General features: G+C 35.3%; 1 protein-coding gene and 1 pseudogene across 1 annotated transcript in view; one reads left to right on the top strand and one right to left on the bottom strand.

The window, feature by feature from the left end:
• HNMT (histamine N-methyltransferase) overlaps nucleotides 1-17651 on the bottom strand; it is a 1236603-nt gene that overhangs the window by 483753 nt on the left and 735199 nt on the right. The window lies entirely within an intron of this gene.
• On the top strand, nucleotides 16399-17201 carry LOC126932250 (isopentenyl-diphosphate Delta-isomerase 1-like; annotated as a pseudogene).

Below are 17651 nucleotides of genomic sequence, written 5' to 3'. Positions count from 1 at the left end.
ACTACTCCTGCTGACCCGCTCCGCAAAATCCCTAAATTCAGAAAGTGCATTCAATCCAGGCCACGAAAGCTCATTTCTAATATTTCACTTTCCCTTAACAGAAATATGTATCAAAAGAAAATGAATCTAGTGTTGTTACTAAAGCTGCCTTCACGACACTGAGAGTTTAAATTGCCCCTCTTTTGGTGCCCCAGAGATTTCAATATCGGATGCAGCGTTCCACATTAAGAATCAGAATGAATGAGAGAAACACCTTTTATTTGTTTTGTTTTGCTTGTAAAGCAAAAGAAGAGTGATTGTGAAAATGGAAATGGAGAGGAGAAACAGAGGGATGACTCGCCTGCAGACATGTTCCTGAGGCAGGTCATCTGGAGGAAAAATTCTGGGTGTTGTGGATCTGGAAATGGACTCGTTTAAACTCTCAATGTGCATGACACACCTTCTTGCACATCCAAGGACACATGTACCTCAGTTGGAAATTTGGTGGTTTGGAGAAATTTCCTGGTTCAACAAAAGTTGGGAAGTGGGGAGGTTTCAAGACCTGGAATTGGAATCTAGACTACAGGGAGCTGGGAAAGAGTAGAAGGAGAGGAAGCTGGGAGCAGACAATTGCAAAACCCTCTCGGTGCTCTTAGGCCATACTAAGAATGTTGGTCTTTGTCCTAAATCAGTAGGAATCCCTTGAAGTAAATAAAGGTAGGACAAGATCAGACTGACATCTTAAAACACAGTAAAATATGGACTTAATTAGGAAGTATAGGTAGAGGGGAATAATTAAGAAGTTTTTTATCACGGGAATCAGTCCAGGGAAGAATAGTGGAAGTGGTAATGGAGAGAATCAGACAGGCTTAACAGATATTTAGGGAATATAATTGATAGAAATGGATGAATTATTGGATATTGGAAAGATGAAGATGAAGATGTCCAAAAATGATTTCTGGGTTTCTAGCTTGCAGGTCTAGAGAATTTTTCATTATTATTATTTTTTTTTTTTTCTGAAAAACCTGTAGTTGATATAATGGGAAATAAAAAATAAATTTTTTAAAAGAATGAACAAAAATCTTCAAAAATAATATCTGTAATTTAATATCATGTTTACAATATAATCACAGATAAGATAATAACATAATTTTTAAATGAGAAGACTGATATTTGATAACCTGCAAAATATATTTTCAAGAAGCAGGTGTTACACTCTAAGTATCTTGCTTTTAAAATATAACATTGGCAGTCAGTGTGGTGGCTCACATCTGTAATCCCAGCACTTTGGGAGGCTGAGAGGGGGTGGATCACTTGAGGTCAGGAGTTCCAGACCAACCTGGCCAACATGATGAAACCCTGTCTCTACTAAAATACAAACATTAGCTGGGTGTGGTGGCACATACCTGTAATCCCAGCTACTCGGGAGGCTGAGTTTGCAGTGAGCCGAGATTGAACCACTGCACTCCAGCCTGGGTGACAGAGTGAGACTCCATCTCAAAAAATTTTAAATCTAAAATTTAAAAATCAAAAGAAAGATAACAGTGGCTATATCTTGAATGGCACCAATGCCATTACCCTTCCACTACAACCCTTAAAGCAAGACCATTTCTTCAGTGAATAATAGGCCTCCCAGCTTAAAAAATCAGCTCTGAATGCATAGAGAAAGTAACCAAATTCAACATTGCGGTTTTTTTTTTTTTGACCTATGCATCTTTCACTGAAAATAATATGAAACTGAAAATAATATGTATTATCAAATTCTCTACTTTCTTGCATAGTTCATCTGATCCAAAGAATCAAATACCACATTGCTGAAAACACACCATCAATTCTCATGTGGTTATTTTGCAAATCACTTTCTTTTTCTCTACTTTTATGTAACACATAAAATTTTCATACAGTTGAAATGAACTGTGCAGAGGAAAAGGTAAATGCCAGCAGGCATCTAAATATTGTAGCATCTGTTATATTTTACACTCTGTAATCACAAATTTTATAAAGCTTCATTGCATTTGAGGCTGGATTCTTCACAAATTATTGAAGATTGATAGCTGTAGTAATTGTCGTTACACTTATATTTTATTATATCAAATTGTGTAATTCAATATAATAATTACTTCTACCTTTTTGTGGTAATATTTTTCTAGATAACAATTCATGATGTCTACTTTATATTTTCTTGTAAATGTGTAAAATTTATATGATGCAAAATTAGCATCTTCCAATTAGGCATCCCAAATTTGGAGGGTGTGTGTCTGTGTGTGCACATGTGCTAGTATATGTGTGCCTAGATTTGAACATGTGTGTGCATGAGTACATGTGTGTAGCATTGCTAATTATGAAAAAGCCTTTTCTAGATAATTTAAAACAATAGTCTTTATTTTAAGTTTTAGACCTCTAAGTTAACATGATCTTTTTCTCTCTTTTTAAACTCTTACTAGAGTTCATCTCATCTGCCTACTTTCAAGGCTAACAGTTATTAAGCATCTACTGTGCACTTGGTACTATTCTAGTATTGTTATGGAAATAAACCCTTGTAAAACCTCATTTAATTCACAAAAGACCCATATGTGATAGGTAAAATTAACTTCATTTTAGAGACAAGCAGAAGTCTCAGAGAAAGCTACTAACTTTGCCCAATGCTACTTAATCAGGTCTCTAACATTGGTCTAGCTCAGGGCAACTGCATATAGTCGCCAATGTTGTGTACTGCACAACTCCAGGAATGCCACTCACAGAGCCTATTATACAAACGGCACCGCTTGGAGTTTTCCAGTGCTACAACCCTATATCTCTCTTGAAAATCTAATATTTTTTTACTGCACTGTTTTGCCACCTCACTAACTCATTCATATGAAAGTAGCAGGAGTAGAATATAGTTGGGTAAAGAAAATAAGAAGAGTCAAGTTTCACATTGCACTTCTTGAAAACACCACGAATGTTTCTCCATAATTATTTTACATTATTCAATCCTTAAAGGAACAACTCTCTCATATTTCCATTCGTATACAAAAAAGTCATTTATCTTCATGTGTAAATAACCTAAGTACAAGCTAAACTATCATTATGGACTGCCTTCATATACTATGTACTGTGGAATTTTTTATTATGACAGCATGAACAAACTAACCTGAAATGATCTTTTGTCACTCAGAATGAGTCATGTATTGATATGCAGGATGGGACCCATTTGAGCAGGAAGTATGCCTAAGCATTTTAATCTACTTTTAAACTTCTACCTTAATTCAAAATTGTACATCTCTAAATGATTATACTGTACATAGAGTACAGTTTCCAAAGAAAAGACATGTTAAAATAGTGAACATCTGCAGAGACATGGTTAAATGAGCAAAGACAATTTGAAAGCATTTGCTGTCCTAATTCCTAGCAAGTTGACAGACAATGCCCCAAAACTCTCTATCAGATCCAGAATAAACTAATAAGCTAATCAGAGCATAACAAGTCTTTGCTAAGTGATTTCATAAGAGAACTATACGTATATTTAAGCAGCACTCTTGGGTATTTCTCACTAAATTTGCAAACTCATTCTGAGAAATATTGTTAAATATTGGTAAATCCATGGAGTATACTATTCTCACTAGTGATTAGGGCTCTAGGGTACAGAATAAAATGAAGAGGTATATAATTTCCCCCTGCGAACTCACAAATAATGAAGTTCTTTCTAAGTGTCTGCTCAAAGTTTCTGATCTTTAAGCTGTAGCATTGAGGTTCCATTTACCTAGTTATTAATGAGGACTCTTTAGGGACTTATGACCATGAACAATTTGGTCATAGCTCTCTTAAAATGTTAAAAGTTCTTTTCTTAGGAAAAATCCTTTAGTTCAAGAATTTGTTGAATAGCACGTTTATGAGGCAAATCCAGAAAACTCTGTAGGAATACTGCAATTTGCTAACCAAAGTTATTATGTCATGCCTAAGGGAGCTTGTAATTCATGAAGCTGTCAGGATTCATAGCAATCAGTAAACAGAAAAGTATTCTCATAAATAAATACTAATAATTAAGAAATATAAAAAGTGGGTTTCAAAATATCTAGTGACGGTACAAGCATTTGAGTTACTTTCATCTCCTTTGAGTGTTTTTTTTTTCTCTTAGAGAATTATAACCTGTATCAATATCATGCCCAAATATAAGAAAACCTTCTAAATCAAATTAACAATAGCAGATAAAGTCTATTTCTGTATAGACAAAATAAGAATCACAGTAGAACAATTCTAAATAAATGACGGCTCTCTGTGTTCTCTAAATTAATAAAACAAAAATTCAAAAAAAAATTTAGAAAAATCTATCAAGATATTCCTCTCCCCCTCCTCCTCTTCCTTTTTCTTCTTTCATTTTAGTTTTAAATTCAAGTTATAATCCAAGAAGAAATACATATTAGTCCATTTTCATGCTGCTGATAAAGGCATACCTTAGACTGGGCAATGTACAAAAGAAAGACGTTTATTTGGACTTACAGCTCCACATGGCTGGGAGGCCTCACAATCATGGTGGAAAGTCACATCTATGTGGATGGCAGCAGGCTAAGAGAGAGCTTGTGTGGGAAGACTCCACTTTATAATATCCATCAGATCTCCTGAGATTTACTCACTGTCATGAGAACAGCATGGGAAAGACTTGCCCCCATGATTCAAGTACCTCCCACCAGGTCCCTCCCACAACACGTGGGAATTTAAGATGAGATTTGCGTGCGGACACAACCAAGACATGTCAAAATATAAACCTTTTTTCCCTCTACAATTATATACAACTTAATTTCATAGCTTTTTTACATTTTAATTATTCAAAACTTAGAATGGTAAAAAGGTATTAAGACTTTTTTGCTATTAATAAATTAGTAAATATTATAGTTTTCAAACTTTTTCTTTTTTGAGAAGGAGTCTCACTGTGTCCCCCAGGCTGGAGTGCAGTAGTGCAATCTCAGCTCACTGCAAGCTCCACCTCCCGGTTTCAGGCCATTCTTCTGTCTCAGCCTCCTGAGTAGCTGGGACCACAGGCACCCACCACCACGCCCCGCTAATTTTTTTTTTTTTTTTTTGTATTTTTAGTAGAGATGGGGTTTCACCGTGTTAGCCAGGATGGTCTTGATCTCCTGACCTCGTGATCCCCCATCTCTGCCTCCCAAAGTGCTGGGATTACAGGCGTGAGCCACCATACCTGACCCAAACTTTTTCTTTATGTTTATTCTTCCTTATTTAAGGAAAGAGGAAAAAAATAGATCATATCATGTGAGAAATTGAAAAAAAAAAAAAAAAACCTAAACCTCTCCCTAAACATGAAAGTTTTCTTCAAAAGATAGAAAACTCTCTTAGAAGTATATTTAAGCAGTCACAGTCAGAGTTGTGTCCACTTCTACCCACTGGTACTTTATACAATACATCTTCTTGAATTCTCTAAAATGATTCTAATTTTATTATTTCTCAGTGTTCTACTTTTGAATCATCAGAGAGCATTTTCATCTAAACTATTTCATGACTGCAAATATTTAGAGAGTAAATTCATTTCCAGTCCATGGATATCAGTTTTCATGCTGAAAATCATCCAAAGCATGTCCAAGTTAATTTATTTTCCTGTTTTTGACACAAGGTGCCCATCTCTATGAGGAAAGTTGGCTAATGACCAATTTACAGAGTTTATGCTGTGAACAGCCCATACTGCCTTTATATTTTGCCTTTTTCCAAAGGATGGAAGAATCTAAAAAAATAACCCATCATAGAGACAAGTACATTTTATAGAAGAGAGATATACCTCACTGGCATTAAAAATCATGTCTAAAACCTGTAACTTTGTTCCATCTGGTGAAACAACTTTACATTCTTCTCCACAGGCCAGTGATCACTTTGCTGCAAGCTCAGGAAGGATGTTTCTCATGAATGTGATAAACTTCCTCTTCACTATTGACTCTTCTCTCTCTCCCTTATCTGAAAAGACAGAGAGGCTTCCTTAACCTATACATACACATAAAGGAACATGCACATATGGTTTAAAGGGAGAACTAGGCAATTTGGATGCACCTGAAATACAGACCAATTCAGCATGTCCAATATTCATTCCAAAAATGTCATATTCTCATTATTGCACCAACTTCCCTTTCCAAAAGGCTTTTACTGTTATTAGCGTTACCATCTTATCAAACAGAGAGTGAGCACCACAGGGAGGAGGTAGCATGTTTACTGTGTTCACCACTGGAATCCCAGCACTCAGCACAGAACACTGTTGCCTTCCACACAGATGATCTTCAACAAAGTATTGAATGGCAGACCAATTTTCTTAGTCACTCAGACTTAAAACCTTCTCAACATAGAAGTTATGGTTAGATAGCAAGACCATTGACCCTACCATCAAAAAGCGTGGTTTCGATTTTAGAGTTTAACATTATATAAATGATTGACTTCAAGCAAACTGCTTACCCTCAATAGAGCTGAAAATTTGGGGCATGGGAGAATGGAGGCAGTCAAGAGAATTAATTCATTGAAATATTCAAAAATATTCATTGACTCTAAGATTTATTCTCTTCCTAAATGCTCCACATATAGGCAATAGGTCAATATAGTTTACCTTCAAAATGTTATTTGTATCTATCTGTTTTTCCCTCTTCCTGTTGCTAATCTCCTGAGAGCTGGCTTGTACCACCTCAGGTGTCAATTAACAAATTTTCCGTAGCACAGCAGAACAATTTTCCTTAAGCTTCTTTAGGCATGATGATTTTACAATGCTAGCATGCACAAGAACCTGGGATGCTTGTTATAAAGACCCATTCCCAAGACACGTCTCCACAGACTTTGATGTGGCATGCCCAGGATTCTCCAGCTGCAGTAGGTGGTCTGCAGAGGACATCCTGATAAACTTTTTTTTTTTTTTTTTTAAGAGATGGAGTCTCTCTCTGTCACCCAGGCCAGAGTGCAGTGGCGTGATCTTGGCTCACTGCAACCTCCACCTCCTGGGTTTCAAGCGATTTTTTTCTGCCTCAGTCTCATGAGTAGCTGGAATTAGAGGTGTGCACCACCATGTCTGGCTAATTTTTCTATTCGTAGTAGAGGTGAGGTTTCACTATGTTGGCCAGGCTGGTCTCAAACTCCTGATCTCAGGTGATCCACCTGCCTTAGCCTTCCAAAGTGCTAGGATTACAGGCGTGAGCCACCGTGCCGCACTGGACGCTGAGAAGTTTCTTCACTGCGGTGAGCAGTAAATAGGCTTAAAAAGGCATCCTCAAAAATATGAATATTTGTAATCGAATTATGTGTATGTACATTATGTGATGAAGCCTCCGTTAAAAATTCCTAAACTACCAAATGCGAAGAGCTTCCAGGTTGGTGAACACATCCCTGTGCTGGGATGCACACATCCCAGGGGCACCGCAACTCCACAGCAACGGAAGCTCCTGAACATGAGACTCTTCCAGACCTCACACCATGTATCTCTTCACCTGACTGCTCATCTGTATCCTTTCCCATTTCCTTCATAAAACTAGTAAGCATTAGCAAATATTGTGTTTTGTGAGTCCTTTCAATAAATTATTGCACTTTGATGGGGGAAAGGTTGTGGGAATTCTTGGCTTTGTAGCCAAGTTGGACAGAAGTGTGGATACCCTAGGAGTTCATTATTTGCTACTCGGGTCTGAAGGGCCTTGTAGGACCGAGCCCTTAAGCCGATAGTTAATGTCAGAATTGAATTATATTATAGAATATCAAATTGACAACCAGAGAGTTGGGAAATGGGTTACTGCAGGGGGGAAAATCCCTATATATTGGGTGTGAGAGGTGTTGTGAATAGAGAAACAGTTTTCCTTTCATTATATTGCCCCCTACTACTAGAATGAGTGCTTCTAGAACACATTCTATGTGGAAGAATAGAAATAAAACATCCAGAACATGTTGGAAAAACGGGAGTCAGCATGTGACAAGGAGAGGGAAAGAGGTTCTGTGAGAGAAATAGCCCACAAGCAATTATTTCTCATGTTCCAAATGACATCTGAAACTCTTGCAAGAGAATCTATTAGGACCGAAAGTGTGTCACTATGCAACAAAGCAGCAGTAACACATAGCACAGGGAATATCCTCTCACAAGCAAAACGCAAAAGAAGCTGGCAGCAATATATAAGCTGGTAAGAATATATATTTGATAAGGATCATAGAAGCTACAGCAACTTGAATACATTTTTTCAATCACTTACAGATATTTTAAGGGGCCACATCCTATAGAATCCCAGCTTTTCAGTTATAGTAATCAAAGGAGCAAAATATTAACGAGTGCCTACCTTATATCTGCAGAATGATGGGCCAGGCACCATGGAGGAAGAAGAACCAAACCATCTGCTTTGCAGGAGTTTATTATCTAAAGAAAAATTTAGAAAAGTGAGAATGTTTAAAAAATATAAGAGCACACTTAATGGTAAGCAACATACCAACACACAGCACTGTGTTGTGACATACAAAAGCATTTGATTGAATGAAGGATTGATTGAACTGATTCTTGGTCATTAGCTCACTCTCTCCTCTTCCCACATGAACCCTTGGATACTGATTCATTGTGGTTTACTTAATTTTTAAAATGTAGAGTATGTAAGATTACTCACGCTTTTCCATTCATCATACTTTCATCATCAATATGTTAACAACTCTTTTATCTCATTTTATCTTTATTTTAGTATATTGCCCCTTTTATAGTTCTCCCTCCTTTTCACCCTTCCAACCTTCCATCTAAGTGGTTATTTAACTACATTGGTTCCTTGAAAATTAGAGTGTATTTTATATGTGCTTTTAATTTGCATAAATGATAGCGGTAGTATCTTGTTTCTTGCTATTTTCATTCTTGCTAGTGTTTTTGAGATTAGATGATTCCATGCTGTCAAATGTAAATCTAGCTCATTGTTGCTAATGGTTCGTAGTATGCCAACATTCTGACATATACATACACCTCCTTTTACTTGGTCATTCCATCAGGTTTCCTGCTATCATAAGCAACGCTGCTGTGAAAATCCTCTACAAAGTCCTATAATTTTTCATGAGCTGAGTTGTAGCATCAAGCTATGCTTATTTTATTAGGTAATTTCAGCTTCTCTCCAGCATCACTGTAGTATTTTAGATTCCCACTAGCTGTGTGTATGGATCCCCCTTCCTTTCGACATATTTTCCTGCCTTCTAACTTCTGCTAATTTGGTGATTATAAAGTAATATTTTATAGTTTTAATTTTAATTTTTATTTATGTACGTAGCAGTGAGTTTGAGAATCAGTTTACATATGTATTACCATTCACATGAATTTCCATTCAACTACTGTACTCATTTTTATAAATTTTCAGTCCTTTTATTTGGTGAATAGCATGTGTTTTTTAATGTATTTTAAATATTAAACAGTTCTCACTCTTGTAAATTCCATGTTAAAGCTTCCTATAATATGTTTTATTGGATATAAAACTCTTCTTTCGATTCAGTCAAATTCCCTAATGAAGTTTCTGTTTATTTTTGTTATTTTGTTTCTTGTTATTTTTATGCCTGTGCTTTTATGGATTTTTTAAAAAAAGATATCCTTTTCTAGCTCAAAATAGAATATGCCATTCTCCTACATTCCTTTTCTCCTCTTCCTCTTCTTTTTTTAATACCCAGATTTGTCAAATGTTTGTTTTGCCAAGAAAGGCAATTAAAAATTCAACTTCATCACTGACTGTCATCATTATATAAAATAAATGAATATTTTAACACCATATTACATGGAGAAAATTTCATAATAATGATAGTCACTTACAGGTGAATAAATTTTATACTTCAAAAAACTTTCCATATCTGATATTTTTCTTCTCAGTTCACACACACTAGTTTATGAACCAATAATTGGGACCCACTGAATTAGGACATTCTCCACCTTAGAGCAGAGATGTGGGTGAAGGGACCTTGCCTAAGAATGAATGGAAGCCAAACAACTTTGATCAAGTGGATGTCTGGTGCTCTGCCAGGGGTTGGCTCAAAGTAATCTCCAGGTAGCCACTGATGTGCTTTCTGACACTACAAATTAGATCTGTCTCTTCTTGGGTTATATACACATGGAATCATAGTCTCTTTACTCTGTGGTGTCTGGGCTTTTCTGCACAGAATATTTTTGAGAGTCATCTATGTTTTTAGTGTATCAGTAATTTATTGTTTTTATTGTTGAGTAGTATACCACTGAATGAATATACCACACGGAATTTATCCATTCACCTGTTGATGAACATTTGGGCTGCTTCCACTTTTTGGGCCATTATACACAAGGCTACTGTGAGCAGTTTATACAAGTCTTTGTATAGACTTAGGTTTTCATTTCTCTTGGGTAAATAGAAGTTGACTTTCTGTGTTATATCAAAGGGTATGTCTTACCTTTTCTTGTACCTTCTTTGTTGAGTGACACTGAATATTTATAGTTCTTGTTATTTGGGGAAATATTTTGCTAACCATTATTTTTCACTGTTATTTAGTGATTTTGATTTTGTAAGTTGATTTTGTACCAGCAAATGGACAGACTATTTCATTAGTTATAATAATTTATTAGCAAGTTTGCTTTTGTGTTATGCCTAGGAGTTACAGACATAGACTATTAGTACCACGTGGTGCAGATATAATTGAGGGAAAACTCACAATCTTGTGAACTCCCATTATTCCCTAGCTTAGGCAGTGCAAATTTGGATTGCATGGGCCATGACCAGTGTTCCAATAGAAAAAGACCTTGCTCCCTGCAACACTCTACACATTGATAGAGACAAAGGACAAGGAACTATTATCACTACATTTAAAAGGAAGCTCTGATAGAGGCAGTCATGTTTTTAGAAAGGGGGCCTCTGAAAATCAGCAACTGGATCTGCATTGAGTCTCTTCCTGCATTGAGCTGGCTCGGACCTGCTCAGTCAGCTCTCAAAAGGTCAGCTATGCAAACTGCCTCCACAGAGAAAAAAAACACATATGCAGACGCACCCAGATGTGTACTCCCCAGTTTGCTATGAAGCTAACCTGGAAATAACAGTAATTTTAATTCTTTCTCTCTGTTCTTTCATACCTACTACTTGTTTTTCTTGTCTTATGTTTGCCAGTTCCAAACATATATGCAACATAGCAGTGCTATCATATACACACATTATTTCTAAACTTAACAAAAATGCATATAAATATACCATATTATATATTTATTCTACCTTTTTTGGTAATATTTTTTGATATCAGGCTAAGAAAGTTTCCTACCAACCCTACCTCACTAAGAATGTCTTCTGGTATATTTACTGAAATAATTATGAGATTCTATTTCCAAAGGGCCATGAACTATCTTGTACATGTGTCAAAATATTCTTTGTTTCCTGGTACAAACTCTATTTGATCATGATATACTTTAAATAAGCAATTAAATATATATAAAAGAAGTAAAGAGAAATAAAGTCTTAGATTTGTTAAGCTCAACACTTTTAAAGGATTCTCACATTTTTGTTTACATGTGAAGTCAGCCTATATTTTTGTATACTTGAACTACCATTTTCTGGTTTAAAGACCAGGGTTAGTGAAGGATTAAGTAAAATATAACCATTGTCTCATTGCTGTTTTAAAACAAGTAGACAGATACCAAAAAAAAAAAAAAAAAAAAAAAAAAAAAAAAATCTACCTAAAAAGCCTTCTCTGAGAAATAGAACCAAATTAGAAGACAGTGAAGAACAGGTTAGCTTAACATGTCAACTCTTATTACAAGAAAAAAAGGAGAGAAAATCTAGCTTTTATATAAGCTCAATTTAAATAACAATAGTTATAGTAATAATACAATCCTTCTACACTCTTGGAAGAAAACCAACTGTTGTAAAACATATATCAAAGAAAGGACTGCACAGGCACAAAGATAGCCTAGGCTCCCTAACTTATTCCCATATTACAGTGAGCTGATAATAGAAAAACTTGGAAGTATTGGCCTAATATTTTCCGAAGGTCGTTGTAGCATCCCAAAGTAGGTTATTAGAGAAAAACTTGATAGAATGAAAAGAGAGAATAATGTAAACATGTTTCTTCTAAATTTTATATAAAAATTTAAATATTAACCTACATATTTTAAGACATCTTAAGTATTATACTATATGATAATTGATCCCTCCACTGACTCTAATCAGAGTCAGTGAAGGATACAAACCAGGTAATTGTATAGTGTTGCCTTAGCTGTTCCACCAACTAATTGGCCTCCTTGCTTGGAAAAGAAAAAAGAGTCTGTGAAGTGAGTGGTGATGGAAGAAATCCAGACAACCTGAAGCTCAGGCTGTTCTTTCTGCTTTTTTTAAAACCCAGGAGGGTTGGCCCTACCTAGAGGCAGCAGGAGAAGAAGTCAAAACTTATACCAGTTTCACCGAGAGCTGTCCAGTTTTCCTTTTCTACTTCGTGTTTTGGATTAACTTATCTGTGATAAGAAGTTTCTGTGCCTTGAAAATTTCACAGTACTCCCTTTTCAACTGCTGATCCATTGCCTTTCTGTGGGAAAAAAGAGAAATGAGGAAGCAGGTTTTTAGCTAACATTTTAATTTTCTCTAGTAGTTATTAGAATATTCAAGTAATGTCATTATTCTCATGCAAAATTTGTGCTTTCATAAATAAATCCTTCAAGATTTTCAAGTTGAGGGAAAGTTAGTGATTATAGCCTCATGATTCTTGTTCTTTATTATAACTGTGCTAAATCCTCTATCTATATGCATTTTGTAGTATTTACACCTTCTGTCTTTACTCTTGATCAGGTTTACTAGAAGTTGTGTGTCTTATTTTACTAAAATAACTGAGTTTTGTTTTATTTAGCCTCTCTACTGGATTTTTGTTATTCTTTGTTTTTAAAATTTGTACCTATGTAATCATTATTTCTGTCCTTATACGTTTGGCTCTGATTAATTTTTTTCTAGCTTTGTGATTTGAATATTAATCCCATTTATTTTTTCTTCTGCTTGTTTTGTGATGTATTTAAATCTATACATGTCTCTTTAAGTAAAACCAGACATTTATCCTGCAAATATTGGCCTATAGTCAAATAGTATGTGCATTAGCTCTAAGAATTCCATAATTTCTCTTATGATTTTTAAATAAAAGCCATTTAGCAAAATGTTACTTAGTATTCAGCCATATGGGATGGTTTTAGCTTTTCCTTGGACTTATTTCTAATTGTATTGCATTTTAATGTGAGTCTATATGGTATTAAATAATTTGATTATACTGAGGCCTTTCTCTGTGACCAGTATCCGGTCCATTTGCGTAACTGTTCTTTGTCCGTAAAAAGAATTTCTATCTTCTGTTTGAGTCTACAAACTTCTATGTATCTATTCATTTAAGCTCAATAATTATGTATATTTTTAATCTGCTTGATTTAACAGTTTCTGAGGTTTGTGTGTTAAATTCCCCTGTTAGAATTGTTGATTTATCTATTTTTCTCCATAGAGTCACAGGTTATTGTTCTGAATACATAGTACTAGGTATGTAAATGTTCATGATTATTATGCCTATTATTCCTATTACAAGTGCCCTCATTGTCCTTTATGATTCCTTTTGGCCTTAAATTCAATATTAAAACCATTAATCTGACTGTTGGAGGGAGAAGGTTGCATTTACCTACTATATCTTAAGCTATTTTTTTCATTATTACTCTACTTATATTCCTTTGTTTTAGATAGCACTTTTAGATAAATATTGCTGTTTTTAATCATACTTAGAAATATCTCTTAATCTTTGAGATAATCTTGAGTTAATAAACATTTATTATAACACTAATAGCCAGATACGTATTTCTGCATTTTATTTTATATTTACTACTTACTCTCTATTTTTTTTTCATTTCAACTTGCCTCTGATCTTTTCCTTCTCCCTCCCACCATTCATCTCTGTCAGGTTAGTACCATTCCGTAATTTTATCTGTGGATTATTCTTTATTTATTTGTGTTGTAGTCATTTTTTATTTAGAAAATAAACCTTACCAAATTATATGTTCCCACCTTCTGTGTTCATCTTTTTTCTTACTGGATTACTCTATTAGTTTGAAATGGTCTGGGTGGAGATATCATAAAGCCAATTGATAATGACTTACTTTTTTTTTTTCTCATCTAAAAAGATGCTTTGCGTTTAAGGGGCTACTGGCAACAACTCATCAGTTTAACAATATCAGGGTCAACATTTCTGCTATTCTCTTTTTGCTTCCTCTTCTTTGCAAAGTGGCTCCCATACCTTTTGACATCACTTCCATGTTCAATTCTTCCCCTTTTACCAGTTGAAACTTTTTGGGAAGCCCCACAGCAGGCATATGCTTATATCTCATTAGCCAGGACTCCCTTGTATGTCCTCCTCTAGGTACAAGAGAAGTGAGTAAAATGAGTATTTGCTTAGCCAAATTCTATAATATATATAATTTAACGTTAACAAGAAGGAAGAAAGAGATATGTTTAGCCAACCAAAATGTCTTCCACAGGTACTTCCTCCAATGTCTAACTACAATGTGCCTACATTTGGGATTGCTTGGTGGCTCTTAATGAACACTTTCAAGAACCTCTTAAACCTTTCTGTGATTCACGGAAGTGTTAAGGCATTATTTCTCTCCTTTCATCTACTTTTTCTTCATCTGTGCCTTTTTAAGGCAGATACTGACACATTAATTTCACTCTCTGTATCTTTTAACTGTTCTCAGTTTTCCAAATCCTTATTTCTTACCCTTGTCTTCCAGGAGAGTCCCCTGACAAGATAATCCCACTTGCTGCAGCACATTTCAGCTGTATTAATTCTGTGATTCAGTTCATCCACTGACTGATGGTGATAATTATGGGTTTTACACCCATTATCTTCTAAGGGTTCTTCTTCATGAATTCTTGTTACTGTTTCTTTTTACCATTAGCCTCAGTTATCTCTCTGAGAATATCTTGGGTTTTCTTGTTGTTGTTGTTTTTACTTTATCTCTTTAAAGCAGTTTTAGGTTCCTAAGAAATTAAGAGGAAGGTTCAGAGACTTCCCATGTGCTCCTTCCCCCGACACACACATCATTCCTCACCAGAGTGGTATATGTGTTAAAATTGATGACTTGCATTGATAAATTATTATCAACTAGGGTTCAGAGTTTACATGAGAGTCCACTCTTGATGTAGATTCTGTGGGTCTGGACAAATACATACTGATGTGTATTCCTCAATGTAGTATCATACACAGTAATTTCATTGCCCTAAAATTCTTCTGTGTGTTACCTATTCAACCCTCCCTCCAGTCCCTGGCAACCAATGATCTTTTTACCATTTCCATAGTTTCACCTTTTTCAGAAGTTTTACCTGTTCCATACAGTGGAATAATGCAGTATGTAGCCTTTTCTCATTGGTTCCCTCCACTCAACATTTAATGGTTTCCTTATGTCTTTTTATGACTTTATGGCTCCTTTTCTTTGGTGGTGAATATATTCCATTGTCTGGACGTGCCACAGTTTGTTTATCTATTAACTTACTGAAGGACAACTTGTTGCTTCCAAGTTTTGGCAATTATAAATAATAAAGCTGCTATAAACATCCACATGAAAGTTTTTGTGTGAACATACTTTCAAGTCATTTGGATAAATACCAAGAAGAGTGAATGATAGATTGTACAAGAAGAGTAGTTTAGCTTTATAAGAAACCATCAGAATTTATCTCAAAGTGAGTATACCATTTTGTATTCCCACCAGGAATAAATGAGATTTTCTGTTGTTCCACATCCTTGCCAGCATCTGGTGTTGCCAGTGTTCTGGATTTTTGCCATTCTAATAGATCTGTAGTGGTATCTCATTGTTGTTTCTATTTGCATTTCCCTGATGGCATATGATGTGAAGCATCTTTTCTATGCTTATTGACATCTGATATCTTCTTTGGTGAGGTATCTGTTAAGGTCTTTTGACCATTTTTTAATTAACAAATGTGACTGTACTGCCTCTAATCCTGATTTCTGTACTCTCAACTGGTGATGTTGGTTTCTTTTCTCATCCTAGTTCCTTTATCTATACAAATAGTATGCTACCTCTTTTTTAATATTGTAAAACTGAAAGATAGTATGTGCATAAGCATCTGCTATGTAGAAGGAAATTGATACTAGTTTCCCCTTCTTCCATCCAATCAAAATCCTGCCCCAATCAAATATTATTTCTTCACTGAAGCCTTTTTCTATTATTGGAATCTTTACTCTCTTCTTCTAATTAAGACATCTTAGATATTTGGAACTCATTTTTATCAAATAAAAATATGCTACAACTTTAAATCATCTAAGAAATCTGTTAGGCTTCACTTATTTTAGTAACATGCATGATCACTGACTAGGTCAAAAGCAGAGTAGAAATAGAACCCAAATATTAACTCAGTCCACTACACTATGCATAATTCAATAATAAATTGCATTCTTTCTTTTGAAAAGACTGCTGCTTAATGTCATTTGTGTTGCCTCCACAACCAAGCTATAAATTCATCAGGATGGGGTATCCGTGGCCGGAGGCCTCTCAGGACAGATCAGACATTTTGTAATGATGCTTGAAATAAACACTCACCACCTCGATGAGCCACAGGTTCAACTCCTGGCAGAGATGTGTATCCTTATTGATGAGAATGACAATAAAATTGGGGCTGAGACCAAGAAGAATTGTCACCTGAATGAGAACATCGAGAAAGGATTATTGCATCGCGCTTTTAGTGTCTTCTTCTTCAACACTGAAAATAAACTTCTGCTACAGCAAAGGTCAGATGCTAAGATTACCTTTCCAGGTTGTTTTACTAATACTTGTTGTAGTCATCCATTAAGTAACCCAGGTGAGCTTGAGGAAGATGACGCCCTTGGAGTGAAGCGAGCAGCACAGAGGCGGCTGAAAGCTGAGCTAGGAATTCCCTTGGAAGAGGTTCCTTCAGAAGAACTTAATTATTTAACACGAATTCACTACAAAGCTCAGTCGGATGGTATCTGAGGTGAACGTGAAATGGATTACATTTTGTTTATGAGGAAGAATGTAACTCTGAATCCAGATTCCAATGAGATTAAAAGCTATTGTCACGTGTCAAAGGAAGAAATAAAAGAACTTCTGAAAAAAAGCAGCCAATGGTGAAATTAAGATAATGTCATGGTTTCAAATTATTGCAGAGGCTTTTCTCTTTAAATGGTGGGATAAATTAAATCATTCAAATCAGTTTGTTGACCATGAGGAAATATACAGAATGTGAATACGTAGGTGAAGGATTACTGAAAAATTTCTCTACTTAACAAACTTAGAATGACTTTTTTCATTTAAATTTAGTTCTCTATCATCAATGTATTATATACACTGATACTTTACAACTTGTGTGTAAAAAAAAACTTATAACTTTGTATAACACCCCCTGTATATGTGTTCTGTTTCCAAACGACATTTGTGAGAGATTATTGTAAAATAAGAGAGAGCAAATAAAAATGTAACCTGTGCAACACATGCTTATGGAAAATTTGAACAAATGAGTGAAGCCCTGTGTTTTTAGTAAGCTGTAATAAACATTTCCGGAGCACTCGCAGAGCACTTTTTATTTGCCAGGTGCTTTAAGTATCATTAAATTTTCAGAGTTCAGAAAAATGTGCAAAGGAAAATATTGCTTAGCTCCTTCAAAACAGTCCTAATTAACTTTCATATTAACAGATTAAACTACCAGAGCAGGTTCAAGGAA

This window comes from Macaca thibetana, chromosome 12 (assembly GCF_024542745.1).
Source record: "Macaca thibetana thibetana isolate TM-01 chromosome 12, ASM2454274v1, whole genome shotgun sequence".
NCBI lineage: Eukaryota > Metazoa > Chordata > Mammalia > Primates > Cercopithecidae > Macaca > Macaca thibetana.
The sequence above is the reverse complement of the archived record's forward strand: the minus strand, read 5'-3'. Positions and strand labels throughout refer to the sequence as shown.